Below are 12,762 nucleotides of genomic sequence, written 5' to 3'. Positions count from 1 at the left end.
TCACACTTAGAAATCTCAGAGGGGTCCATACATAAGTGTCTTCCCCAAATTCTTTGTGATCAATCTTACAATTCTGCTTCTTTTAGGACCCTGACAATCTGATTATACCATTAACCACTGCCCATCAATCAGTATAGATACCTACCTTGGGCTTTCGCTTTCTACTAACAGACAAAGTGAACAATAAGATAAATTGTTAAAATTTCTTTTCACTGGGAGAATTTCCATTTTTGACTGTCCTTCAGGACCCCTCCTGAGGATGAAAGTAATGCCGCAGCAATCTATTTCTGGTTGGTAAACAAATATGCAGAACCATTCTATTAAAAAAATCAAATGTTTTCCTCTTCAGCCAACTGTTCTGAAGAAATTTCCCCACACAGGTACCACAGCAGCAGCAGGAGGCAAGGTGAGTGTTCATAAAATGATTTATGTCACTTATTTCTGCCTTCACAATTGGCTTGGACCTAATCCTGGATATTAATGGAATCCACCTCCACTTGGTGATGAAGGACTTCTGGCCATGACTAACTTCAGTGTTGTTTTCTAATTTTCCACTGCTTATAATTCACTATCTTTCATCTTTGTGGGAAATAATCCAATCTGGCTCTACTCTATACCTCTGACTTCTTCTACTGTTATTACCCTGGTTCATTCCACCCCATGGGGCCAGTCACGGTCTCAATCTTTTCCCTGGTCCTTTCTACCTAGAACAGTCTTCCCTTGGAGATGCACAAGACTACTTTAATGCCTCCCTTCAGGCTATTACTCAAATGTGACATTCTCATTGATATCATCCCTGACAACCATTTTTAAAACTTGTATCCTTCTACACCCTGGCAATCATGATTTATGCAGATTTATTTTCTTCTTAGTGTAAACAAAAATGAAATTCTAAGACCTGCCCCCAACCATCTGAATAGACCCCTCCTCTTGGCAAAGGCATTCCAATGTTAACCTGAAAAACTAGTTCAGGCCATGATGGGAAGCAGGGGTTGGACATGCCTCATTAGTTCTTCCTCCCTTTTGGAATTCAGGAAGAGCCAACCAGAATTAACATCAACACAGACCTTAAGTCTGACAAGAAATATATACCATCAATTTGCTCCAAAGCCTGCTATCCAAAGACGTCATGCTGAATTATAAAACCTTGGTCTCCACAATCCCTTATCATAACCCAGACACTCCTTTTTATTGATAATAACTCTTTCAACCAATTGCCAATCAAACAATTTTTAAATCTACCTATGACCTGGAAGCCATAGCTTTGAGTTGTCCAACCTTTCCAGGTCAAACCAATGTAAATCATACATGTATTAATTGATATATTATTTCTCCCTAAAATATATGAAAGCAAGCTGTACCCACAACAACTTTGGGGACATGTGATTGGGATATCCTGAGGCTGTGTCACAAGTGTGTCCTTAACCTTGGTTAAATTGAGACCTGTCTCAGATACTTTGGGGTTCATATTACATCGATAATCTTCTAAAATATTATATATTTTAATATATTTGTTCATTCTCTTTCTCTAATAGAATATAAGTTACATGAGAAAATTTTAATTTCCCTAATTTACCACTATGTCTCCAGTACCTAAAATATTGTGTGTGAACATATTAGACATTTAATGAATATTTGAATGAATAAAATTTTCTCTTCAACATCCTACCAGATTTTAAATTTTATTTAAGAGTATTCCATTGGGTGAACAACAAACAATATTGCTTCATGAATTATATGCCTGATCTTATTCACCTACACTGTTGAACATTCCCTATTTATTTTCTTCTCCACTTTTCTGTATCTTTCCTATCTATATCTACTATAAAAAACTTTTGAGTAAGAAGAAATTGGTTCAGTTTGCTCTTCTTTTCCAACATCTGCTGGTTTTTAGAATAATAATGCCACTAGTTGTTTCTGATTCAAACACAAAGTGAGGCTTTGTTTCCAAGACAAGTCAACCAAGCAAAGAAACAATTAGAATTACTCTCGGCTTGCCCACATTGAATCCAGAATCTCAGTGGCTGTCCCCATGATGCTAAATTCAGCCTGATCTAAAATCAACAGTTCCCCCTTTGGCCTGTTCAAAACACACACACATACACGCACAAACCCACATGTCTGATATAAATTAACAGTTTTGCAACTTTTTGTGGGTATTCTGTCATCTCACAAATTTGCCTTTAAATTGGCTCACAGAGCATGTTGGGATCTGACAACATTTAAGGCCTTAGAGACAAAGAAGAGGATAAGGATGGGACAAAAGACAAATTACCTTTCTCTGGTCAGGTAAATCTCTTAGATGGGCCTGTTTAAGGGCTTGTTAATAGTCTTCAAGCAAAGGGGAAGGAGCATCATCAGAAAGGGAAAGCTGCTTTAGTTGCCAAGAAAACTCATTGAGGAGTTAAAGTTGTTCCTATATAACACTTTCATTCTCAGCATTCTATTTCTTCTTGATCAATGCCCAAACTTTATTTTTTTTTTTTTTTGAGAGGTGATAAAAATATCCTGTATCTTGATCATGGTAGTAGTGATCCTTATATAATGATAAGTGTTTGTCAAAACTCATAGGATTACACATTCAAAAGAGCATATTTTATTGTATATAACTTGTAACTCATTTTTTAAAACATGAAAAGTAATAGAATATTTTTTAAAATTCAATTTAATTTTGAGTTCTGGGATACATGTGCAGTACATGCAGGTTTGTTACCTAGGTCAATGTGTGTCACAGTGATTTGCTGTACCCACATGCATTAGCTGTTAAGCCCCACATGCATTAGCTATTTATGCCAATGCTCTCCCTCCCCCACCCCCCGTTTCCCCCACTGCCGCCACAGGCCCCAGTGTGCATTGTTCCCCTCCCTGTATCCATGTGTTGTCATTGTTCAGCTCCCACTTATAAGCAAGTACATGTGGTGTTTGGTTTTCTGTTCCTGTGTTAGTTTGCTGAGGATAACATCAATGCCCAATCTTTATTATCAGACACACGGCAAGGCTGTAAATTCAACTGACACTGAATTTTGGCAAACCAAAGACTCCGTGTTTGTGTGTGTATATTTGGAAAGTCACTGATTTTCAATCCATACTTTAAACAGGAAATTGTATAATTGAAAATTGTACAATTATAAATCTATTTCTTTAAATTATTTGGAAATTTTAACAATAAATATACTATTTACTACAAGTCTTATATAACTCGTTTTACTATTCTCTAGCAGAAACTAACTGGCTCCTCAAAACCTTGCTTCCTTAGCACTTCAGGGTGAATAATTTAATATACTATGTCTCCTCTGCATACCATAGATTGTTACTCAGTGTTCACCAGCTATAACTTTTGCTACCTTTATTTCTGTTTCAGTCATTACAACAATAATGCTACCTAACATAACTAGATGGCTTAATATAATCACTTATGCTTGTTTTTTTCACTTCAGATTGGCAGAAGTTGGCTAATCTAGCTTGGGTTTAACTGTGTCTTCAAATTATTCCACATACCTTTCATTCTCCTTGACCCACCAGCTAGCAGGGGCATATTTTTCTCATGGTGACAGCAGAAGTACAAGAGGCCAGGAAACCATTGCACAAAACACATCTCAGCACTTTGCTCATGTTATATCCACTAACATCTTAATAGCGAAAGTAAGTCACATGGTCAACTGCAACATCAATGAAGCAGGGTAATATGCTCCACCCACAGGAGGAGGAAAAAGAACATGAATATTTGCTGAACAGTAATCTACAGTATCATAATTTCTAACAAGGCCAGATAATTTCTAACAATCCCAGATCTCCTCATTTCTTTGAATGTCTATGCCTATAAAACTTTTCATTTAAATTTCTATAACAATAGGATTCTTAGTTGCAAACAACAGAAACTAGGATTGTTTAGGCAGAAATGAAAATATGTTAAATTGCTAACAAATGCAACTAGATTTAGAGACTCTGAAATAAGTAACAGTGCATAAATTACAGCACAGTACAGATCTGATCTTGTGTGAAGACATGGCTGCCCACTGCCTCTCAGCTCCAGGCCTACACTGCCAGATAAGGGGTCCCCAGCCACAATCAGCTATTGAGCATTTGAAATTTGGCTAATCCAAATTCAGATGTACTCTAAAGGCAAAATACACACCAGATTACTAAAGTGCTAAGGAAATAATTATAAAACAGCTCAATCATGTATTAAACGGATTACATGCTGAAATAATACTTGGGATGGTTGGGTTAATTAAAATATATTCTTAAAAAATTAATTATACTTGTTTCTTTTTACTTTTTAAAAAATATTAGACTACTAGAAAGTTTTCAGTGGCCTGTGTGGCTTATATCACATTTCTGTTGTGCAACAGCTACCCTTCACACCGCAGCTCGTGTTGCTCACTCTGCAGGCACTGGATTCTAGTAATTGCCATGGTCACCACCACCACTGTGGTCTCCGAAACTGGAAGTTGCTAGAACAACTAACACCAACAGAGGAGAGTCTTCCCTATCTTGTCTTCTTTGCATTTCTACCTCCCAAACATAATCTGGGAAAGATCCATACACTTAGCCAAACCTGAGTCATATGTTCATACTCTAGTTTCAAGAGGCTAACAGAGTGAATTTATGGTGTTTCTATCTTTTAAGAAAGAGATAAACTCTTCCCTCCCACCACAGGTCATAAAGTGGAATTCCCCAGACACAGACGGTGGTTTTGACACAGAGTACTCAAATGTCAGTTAAAAAAAAAACCCTCTGTGAACTAGTATTTCCTTTTTCATGACTATAAGAAACAGAAATATAGGCAAAGATTTCTTCATAATGATTTTTATCTTAGCTGGATTCCTGCAAAAGCAGACACAGAAATAAGTAGTTTATTTGTGAGATGATCCCAGAAGCATCAGTAGGGAGTTGTGGAAAGCAAAGCAGGAAAGAAAATCAACTCAAAGATGCATTAATGAAGAAGGCAACTGGGGGTTCAGTCCCTCTGGGACATTTGGGACAGTTTACAAGACACTTCAATGTTGTACCACCCTGAGGATGAAGATAATAGAGGGAGGGTTCATCCTGGGAATGTTAACTTCCTGGCACTTTCAATCTGCATAAGCATGTGAGAGCCAATAATAATCCCAAAAGACAGGATTTCCAATGCCATAGTCTCAAATGGAAAGCAATTAGAGAGTTAGTTAAAGTTCATTCAGAATACTCTGTTGAGAATAGACTGAAAGGTAATCAAGCTGGAGCTGGAAGGCAAGTTAGGAGGCTGTTGCAACAATGTGATTAAAAAGTGACAGTGGGCCAGGTGCAGTGGCTCATGCCTGTAATCCTAGCACCTTGGGAGGTTGAGGTGGGCAGACTGCCTGAGCTAAGGGGTTCAAGACTAGCCTAAGCAACGCAGTGAAACCCCATCTCTACTAAAATACAAAATAAATTAGCTGGGCATGGTGGCATGCCCCTGTAGCCCTGGCTACTTGAGAAGCTGAGGCAGGAGAATTGCTTGAACCCAGAAGGCGGAGGTTGCAGTGAGCTGAGATCATGCCACTGCACTCTAGCCTGGCAACAGAGTGAGACTCCCTCTCAAAAAAAAAAAAAAGTGACAGTGATTTGGACCAGGGTGGTAGCAGATGAGATACTGCAGAGAAGGAGCGGAGACCGTATTTTGAAAGTAGAGGCAACAGGATTTGCTGACAGATTAGATATGGGATGGGATTGAAAGAGAGGAATCAACAGCAATTCTGCAGTTTTTGTCCCAAGAAACTGGAAGAAAAGAATCATCGTTAAGTGAGAAGATAAGAGAAAAGGCAGGCTTGAGGTTAGGGGCATAAGGTGACGGGGAAAGTCAGGCATTAAGTAATGGACATGTGTGTGGGCAATGAATGGGTTGTTGTGGATCTGGAGTTCAGAGGCAAGTTTGTGAGACTTCAGTATAGTGATGATATATAAACCATGGCCCAGATGAAATCACCAATGCAATGAGCACCAATAGAATGAGAGTTCCAAGCCACTTCGCAAAACAGTCTGGCAATTCCTCTATACCTAGAGTTATCCTATTATTTGGCTAATTTTACTCCTAGGTATATATCCAAGAGAAATGAAAACGTGTCCACACAAAATCTTGTGCGTAAATGTTTATAGAAGAAGAATTCGCAGTAGCCGAAAGATGGAAACAATCCAAATTACCATCAACTGGTGAATGGATAAAGTATGGTATAGCTGTACAATATGGTATTATTTGGTAATTAAAAGGAATGAAGTACTTATACATACTACAATGTGGATGAACCTTGAAAACATGTTAAATCAAAAGAAGCCGGTCACAAAGATTAGGATTGGGCCATAACATCAAAAGACATCATTCTAAACACCACAATACCAGAAAGCACAATCCTAAAAATTGAAAATTCTAAAAATATAATTCTGGAAAAAAAAATTAATTCTTTAAAAGACATTTATTTATATTTGTAAAAAAAGATTTATTTGAGCAACATATAAAAACATGACAGAATACCTCATAGTATACAATAAGATATATGATAAAGTTGTATAAAGTTGGCACTTTATACAATAAAATGGGCAACAACAGCATATTTTTATAAGCATAAAAACTAAGATATACTAACAACAGGCACATGGTTACACAATTATGAGCAAATGAACCACATTCATAAATAAATAGGTCCAAAAGAAAATGTTTAAATGCCTATCACTTTGGTTGGTAATTGTGTGCATCCAGTTTTATAACTGTGGTCATCTGAAATACCATGACAGACGACCTATGTCTTTTGATGAGATCAATAAGAAACCACAGTGTGTCACTACTACATATGTAATCAGTCAGAGAGTTGAGATCTCAAGAAGTTTTATCTTTCACAAATGCAGATGTACAAAAAGGACATCACTTCATCTATCGAGGAAGTTTCAATGTTTTTATGTACATGTGCAATGTGACACACAAGGTCAACATTGTGATAACACAATTTCATGCAGTCAAATTTGCAAAAAAAAATGCTTAAGACAAATTAGAACCCTCTAACGTCTTTACACAAAGGACCGCATATTATATGATTACATTTATGTGAAATGTCCAGGATGGGTTTGAGGGGAATAATGAGAATGTTCTAAAATTTATTATGGTAATGGCTGAATCACTCTGAAATGCACTAAAAGCCTTTGAATTGTACACTTCAAATGGTTGATTTGTATGCTATGTGAATTACATCTCAATAATATCATTTTAGAAAGGAGAGTTCTAAGATTTGAGTCCTAGAGCCATCGAATATTTAGGTATTTGCGATACTTATTAAATATCCAAGATAAAATTCTAAATAGGAGTTTGAATATATAAATTTGAAGTTCAGGGGAGAGATCTGGGCATAAGAAATCAATTTGACGGCCTGGCATGGTGGCTCACGCTTGTAATCCCAGAACTTTGGGAGGCCGAGGTGGGCAGATTATGAGGTCAGGAGTTTGAGACTAGCCTGTCCAATATGGTGAACCCTTGTTTCTATTAAAAAATATAAAAATTAGTCAGCATGGTGGCGCATGCCTTTAGTCCCAGCTACTTGGAAGGCTGAGGCAGAAGATTCTCTTGAACCTGGGAGGCAGAGGTTGCAGTGAGCTAATATCATACCACTGCACTCCAGCATGGGTGACCAAATAAGACTCTGTTTCAAAAAAAAAAATCAATTTGAGAGTACTTAATATATGGATAGTGTTTAAAACCATTATGCTAGGTGGTATCACCTAGAAAGTGAGTGTTGAAAATAAAGAGAAGAGACCTGAGCCTTTGTTCAGGGTGTACCAATGGTTAGAAGTTAGAAATAGATAAAATGACAAGCAAAGAAGCCTTAAAAGGAGGGGGCCTGTAAAGCAGGACCTTGACAGGGATCATAGCTGTCAAATGCTGCCAACAGTTCAAGTAAGATGAAAACTAAGAACCATCACTGATTTTAGCTATGTGAACGTCAATAGCAATTTGACAAGAGCTGTTTTGTAACAGCCATGAGAATGAATGCCTGATTAGAAAATGAGAGACAAGCAAATTGCAGATATCAAATAGATATAACTGTTGAGAAGAGTTGCCTTTCACAGGAGCAGAGAAGTGATCCAGTAACTGCCGGGGGATAAAGAGTCTGGAAAATTGTCCTCTCTCTTAAGATAGAAAAAATAATAGCATTTATAAGCTCATGGAAATGACCAAGCAATAAAGAAAACATGATATTACCAGGAAGAGAGACACCTACTGCGGATGTGATGTCCTCAAATACATGAGAGGGCATAGAAACTGGTGAAGGAATGGAGAGGGCTGGACTGTAGAGCACTTGCTGCTAGTGAAAGGCAGAGTATGTGGGCACAGAGCAAGCAAGTGGGTAGCTATGCTGGCAGCAAAATGCAGGACATGTCTTCTAGTGGCTTTTATTATCCCAGTAAAATGGGAAACAAGGTCTCAGCAAAGAATAAGGAAGGGGGAGGGGGGAACTGAGGGAAGAGGAAAAAGAAGAAAATAGTCTCTGGCCAGGCGCAGTGGCTCACACTTGTAATCCCAGCACTTTGGGAGGACAAGGTGGGCAGATTACTTGAGACCAAGAGTTCAAGGCCAGCTTGACCAACATAGTGAAACCCTGTCTCTACTAAAAATACAAAAATTAGCTAGGCATGGTGGCACATGCTTGTAGTCATGACTATATGGGAGGCTGAGGCATGAGAATCGCTTGAGCCTGGGAGGCAGAGGTTGCAGTGAGCCGAGATCACACCACTGCATGCCAGCCTGGGTGACAGAGTAAGACTCTGTCTCAAGAAAAAAAAAAAAGAGAAAAGGAAACAGCCTCTGGGCAATGGGCAAGTGGAGGACAAGGAAAATGCAGTTTGGTACCAGGCAGCATTAAGCATTCACCTGTGGCTAATAACAATAAATTCAAATTTCAACCAGTCAGCAAGATAGTATTTTTTCTCATTCACATTTAGCCACGCAGAGATGTATCTTGTAAACTAAGCGTGAGATGTACCAGGACTGAAATTAACAACATAGGAGCATACTCATAATTTTATTTAAAAAAGAAAGATAGGAAATTTTATATAAAGCATGATTATATCATACCCATAGAATAAAAAAACACACTAAAGACACATACGAGTGGCTACAGTTTTATAGGCAGTTTTTATTTTCTTCTATATTCTCCAAATATTTTTGCAAAACTCAAAACTTAACCAATCTTAAGTCAATTAGTGTTCAAGACTACCTCATATAACTAAAGAGAAAGTGGTAGAGCCAGGTCCCACAAGAAATTTAAATCTGAAAGCAATAAAACCTGACAGTTCTCTTCATCTTTTCTCTCACTGAGTGTGTTGTCTCCTGTGTATGTTTCCTGCTGGGCATCTGCATTCTCTTGGGTCCCTGGGCTGGACAAACCACTAGGGGCCCCCAACATAGCTGCTCTTATCTTAGCCCATATTCCCAGAGACCACTATCACCTGACTGAATCTTTATCCTTCTTAGATAGAATCCACAAGAGACAAGCTAATTGGCTCAGCTTGGATCAAGGTTCCCTGTTTTGTTCAATTAGCTGGAACCAGGAGTAAGAGGTCAACTAATCAAAACATGGCAGCCACTGGCCATCCAACCCCATTCCTTCAGCCAAATGCTGGGGAGAGAGGCAATTCCAATAAAACAAGACAAGCAAGACCCTAAAAAAAGGTCTTGTTATGACTGTCATAACAAGAACAAGTATTTTTAAATAGATACTTACATGAAAAGATCAAGGAAGACAGCAATATATTAAAAACTTAGTTTCCTCTGTTTGGTCAAATATTTATTCTCAGTTTCAGGTAGCTTTTCATAATTGTGATTTCTAGAAAGCTTCTGTTGAGTGACTGTTAGTACAAGGCACCATGTCTTTCACTGCATAGAAGTCTGACAGGCATAAAACCATATTTAACAGCAAAATTTTCATTTTTAGAAAACACGGAGAGCTGAAATATATCTCTGACTGCAAAATGAAACTGTTGACATCAAAATTTCTGAGGATTCCCTCTTCAGTGAATGTCTAGTGAATACTTACTGTGTTTTATTAGACTTGTAAGTTATATTGGAGGCAAAATAACAGGATAAAACTGAAAAGTCAGTCTATTAATGGCTGTCTCCTCTCTCTCTCTCTCTCTCTCTCTCTCTCTCTCTCTCTCTCTCTCTCTCTCTCTCTCTTTCTCTCAAGAGTTGGCGTGATCTTGTCTCACTGCAACATCTGCTTCCCAGGCTCAAGCTTTCTACAGAGTCTCACTTTGTCACCCAGGCTGGAGCCGAGTGGCGTGATCTTGGCTCACTGCAACATCTGTCTCCCAGGCTCAAGCAATCCTTCTACCTCAGCCTCCCAAGTAGCTGGGACTACAGCGTGCACCACCATGCCCGGCTAATTTTTGTATATAGAGACAGGGTTTCAGCATGTCACCCCAGGCTGGTCTTGAAGTCCTGAGCTCATGTGATCTTCCCACCTTGGCCTCACAAATACTGAGATTACAGGCGTGAGCCAACATGCCTGACCAGCATTTTTTTTTTAAGATTATTTTTAATCGCACAAATTGTACACAATACATGTTTCTGTATTTAAAATTTCAAGTAAATACATAAGCAAACACCCATGACTATCCCCAGTTCTAAATAAAGACTTTGCAAAGGAAAATACGGTTAATAGTTTGGGCTGAACTTTTCCAATTGTTCTTCTAAGTTAGGTTTATATTCTAAGTTCATTCTAAAGGTTTTTCTTTTTCATCTTTAAATTTGCCTTTCTTTCTTTATGCTGATGGCTTCCTGTCAGACTTCCTGGTAAGTTATATACTCTGGTGGCCTTGCATCCAGACCCTATAAAGACATTTTTAATAATATCCCAAAGATCTAATCTCTTAAGGCTCTCATATTTCACCTGTTTTTTAAAAGCAGACATTTTATGGACTGGTGAAGCAATCATTTAGAAACATACATCTCTGAAGCCATAGTCATTTTATAATTTGTTCTGCCTCACAAACAACTGCAGCCACTCTTCTAGGAGGACAATCCTTTAAACTAAATCTCTAACATTAAAGCCGCTTATGGCTATTTCAGATAATGGGAGCTGTCCAGTCTGTGATGTGTTCGGTCCCTTTCATTTAGGGAGGATCTGTTGTACTAATATCGACTTGAAAATGAGTTCTGCACTAGAAACTCAGCAGTGAATGATGGAAATAAGTGAGCTTACAAAATTTATTGGAAATTTCTTTCTGAAGGTCAGAAAATAGATCAAGCACAATAGCAAATGTGTATTTTTAAAATAACATATCACATTCTTATGAGACCCTGTCATATGGCAGTACCCTTTCAAAAAAAACTGGTTAATGATAATTCAAACAAAACCTACTTTGTGGATTTGACCAAATTTCTGAAATCATAAATACATACACAAAAAATGATCTCTGAACATTTCTTCCAAAAGGAAAAAAAATCCCCAAAAATATGTTCTTTGTGGTCCTTGAAATAAGTCTTATTTGTGAAGAAGCATACTCTATCACTTAGGAGTATATCATCTTGAGTAGTACTGGAATTTTTATCATTCTCAGTTTCCTCTTTAAATTGGAAATAATAATGTCTGTTTTGCAAGTATTTCTGCAAAATATGTTTGGGTTCCCCCCAAATTTATATGTTAAAAAGTAATTCCAATATTAGGAGGTGGGGCCTTTGGAAGGTGATTGGGTCATAAGGTTGAAGCCCTCATAGTGGGATTAGTGCTTTTTTAAGAGGCTGAAGAGACCAGAGTTCTTCCCTTCCACCATGTGAGAAAACAGCGAGAAAGTACCATTCTGTGAACGAGGAAATGGGCCTTCATTATATATCAAATCTGCTGGTGCCTTGGTCTTGGACTTCCCAGCCTCTAGAACTGTAAAAAATGAATTTCTGTTGTTTATAAACTGCCCAATTTATGGTATTCTGTTATAGCAGCTCGAACAAACAAAGACAATTTTATAATGTACATATAGCAGAGGCTTTGCCATGTGCCTGGCCCATCACTGATTCCAGTTCCAACTAGTAGCAGACAATTCCCATGCATACTGGAAAATCCTTATGCCACGTTTGCCTTATAGCTCAGCTTTTCTGCCTCAGGACTTGTTCTGAAGTTATAAGAGTCCTCAGCCTTATATAGGACAGTCCAGAAACATTGGGGCACTAACACCCAAGGGCACAGCCCTCAGCCAGTGAGAAATGGGGGTCAGTAAATAAATTCCTCAATCTTCTGTTCTTCAGAGGAACAATTCCGAAATTCATTCTATATTGTTCCCTGAGGGGTCCATGGAATTGAGCCAGTTCTGCACAAATTAAGCATTAACTGGCTTAATAATGTATCTTTAAATTGGCATCCTGGAATCATTCCCCAAATAAATTATTTTGACCCAAATGTTTGTCTCAGGCTCTGCTAGGGGGAGAACCAAACTAAGATATCAATTCGGGGCCAGGCACGGTGGTCAAGCCTGTAATCCCAGCACTTTGGGAGGCCAAGGCAGGCAGATCATGAGGTCAAGAGATCATGACCATCCTGGCCAACATGGTGAAACCCCGTCTCTACTAAAAATACAAAAATTAGCTGAGTGTGGTGGTGTGCACCTGTAGTCCCAGCTACTCAGGAGGCTGAGGCAGGAGAACTGCTTGAACCCGGGAGGCAGAGGTTGCAGTGAGCCGAGATTGTGCCACTGCACTCCAGCCTGGCACCTGGCAATAAAGTGAGACTCTGTCTCAAAAAAAGAAAAAAAAAGATATTAATT

The 12,762-nt window shown here is 38.4% G+C and overlaps 1 protein-coding gene across 6 annotated transcripts in view; it reads right to left on the bottom strand.

Moving 5' to 3' along the window:
• CHODL (chondrolectin) overlaps positions 1 to 12,762 on the bottom strand; it is a 411,269-nt gene that overhangs the window by 370,544 nt on the left and 27,963 nt on the right. For 5 of the 6 annotated variants that reach the window (XM_064380053.1, XM_064380055.1, XM_064380057.1 and 2 more), the window contains exon 1: positions 3,499 to 3,613. The exons of the other annotated variant lie outside the window; for it this stretch is intronic. The gene's annotated coding sequence lies outside the window, so the exon portion shown is untranslated. Of the gene's footprint in view, positions 1 to 3,498; positions 3,614 to 12,762 lie in introns of those variants that run through there. 6 annotated transcript variants of the gene reach the window in all.

Source organism: Aotus nancymaae, unplaced genomic scaffold (genome assembly GCF_030222135.1).
Source record: "Aotus nancymaae isolate 86718 unplaced genomic scaffold, 86718_ANA_hifiasm-v0.15.2.pri h1tg000022l_1, whole genome shotgun sequence".
Taxonomy (NCBI): domain Eukaryota; kingdom Metazoa; phylum Chordata; class Mammalia; order Primates; family Aotidae; genus Aotus; species Aotus nancymaae.
Note: the sequence above shows the minus strand (reverse complement) of the source record. Positions and strands in the feature narration are given on the sequence as shown.